Raw genomic sequence first — 1,558 nt, 5'->3', positions numbered from 1 at the left:
GGCCCGACATCTCTGTTAGAATTAAATGAGAGCACTACTTACTCCATGAATGCCCTTTGGTCTCTCGGCACCCATTCAAATAAGTCATACCTATGAAATGAAATGAATCACAGTTGCGAAGGACGAGCCCCATTATTTCACTGGCTTCAGAAATCGCTACAAATATACCTGCCGCTACCTTCAATGTAAGCCAGTTGATACAGAGGTTTGCACGGAAAATTCCCAGCAGAGGAGAACAATATTGCAGCAGGCGTAGAACGTTGGCTCGCCTTCTCGGTTAGAATTAAATGACAGGACTTATAATCAGGTATACTTACTCCCAGCCTTCTCAGTTAGAACTAAATGACAGCACTTATAGTCAAGTATATACTTATCCATGAATGCCCTCTGGTCTCACGGCACCAATTCAAATGAGTCATATCTGCTAAATGAAATGAATCACAACTGCAAAGTGTACGATGTGAAATGTGAATGAGTGTACAATGCGAAATGTGAATTAAGTTAGGTTCTGAACACTCAACACAAAATCAAAATTTTTCCTAAAATATATAAAATAAGCTGTGGGAGTGAACATATTTTATGATTGGATTGGGGACTCGGTTGCTGTTGTCTTGTCCAAAGATTGTTCAGAAGATTATATTGTTGGGGTAAATCCAAATAGCCGTAGCGATGCTGATCTGTTTCCACATCACTTTTTTGGTATCAGGAGCGACAGGTAATTTAATTTGCACATCCACCGGCAGCACTTCCAGATTGGATATACTGTAGCACATTTCCTCCCACCCCATATCTTCCTCTACCACCTGTTTTCGTCTCCATCTTTCTTGTATTTGATGCGTATCTCAGTTGATTCTTCCAAATCAAACACCCTGCGAACAAATTGTGCCACATCTGAAAATGAGATAGCGGGAGGGTCTTTGGATTTCTTGCGAACCACTCAACGCCGAGCGAAGCCATTGGGGTCTCCGAACTGACACATACACATGATATTAGATGTTACAACAAAAAGTATGATTATGATACAATGCAAATAAAATAAAAGTAAAGAGATCCATTCAGTCCTGAAAAAGGAATCAATGACCGGGAAAATCAATTTTTAAGGAGCATAACACACACAGAATTCCAGACCTTTATCACGGCATGCTCCATGGTGCTGAATTTTCTCTACAAAATTAGACGAGACAATTGAAGATATCGAAAACCTTGGAGAGGAAGGATTATATAGTGTAACCGAAGATGATAAAAGGCGCTTTTATTACTAATATTATATTATTAGTAATTGTTTTTAAAAGTGCAAAGATACACCTAAGGAATAGCAGATTTGAGAAGAATATTTTGTCAAAAATATAACTTACTATTAAATGCACGCTCATAACGAAATTTTAAGTATGTGGCACAAGTTTTATCCTTTTGTCACCTACAAAATAAGATGTTATAATGGATTCCATTTTTCTTTTATTTTTCAGTGAGGGAAATACAACATATATTACTTGAAAAAGATATACATAATGGCACAATGAGAGTTACAACACTCTAAAGTCATGACTACAAGGAAATT

General features: G+C 37.4%; 1 pseudogene; it reads right to left on the bottom strand.

Moving 5' to 3' along the window:
* Positions 1-626: 626 nt before the first annotated feature.
* Positions 627-1,149, bottom strand: LOC149235943 (uncharacterized; annotated as a pseudogene).
* Positions 1,150-1,558: the final 409 nt, after the last annotated feature.

Source organism: Pinus tabuliformis, chromosome 8, assembly GCF_031772625.1.
Source record: "Pinus tabuliformis cultivar Carrire ecotype Pingquan chromosome 8, CPIR1, whole genome shotgun sequence".
Classification (NCBI taxonomy): domain Eukaryota; kingdom Viridiplantae; phylum Streptophyta; class Pinopsida; order Pinales; family Pinaceae; genus Pinus; species Pinus tabuliformis.
This window is presented reverse-complemented; position numbering and strand designations above follow the sequence as displayed.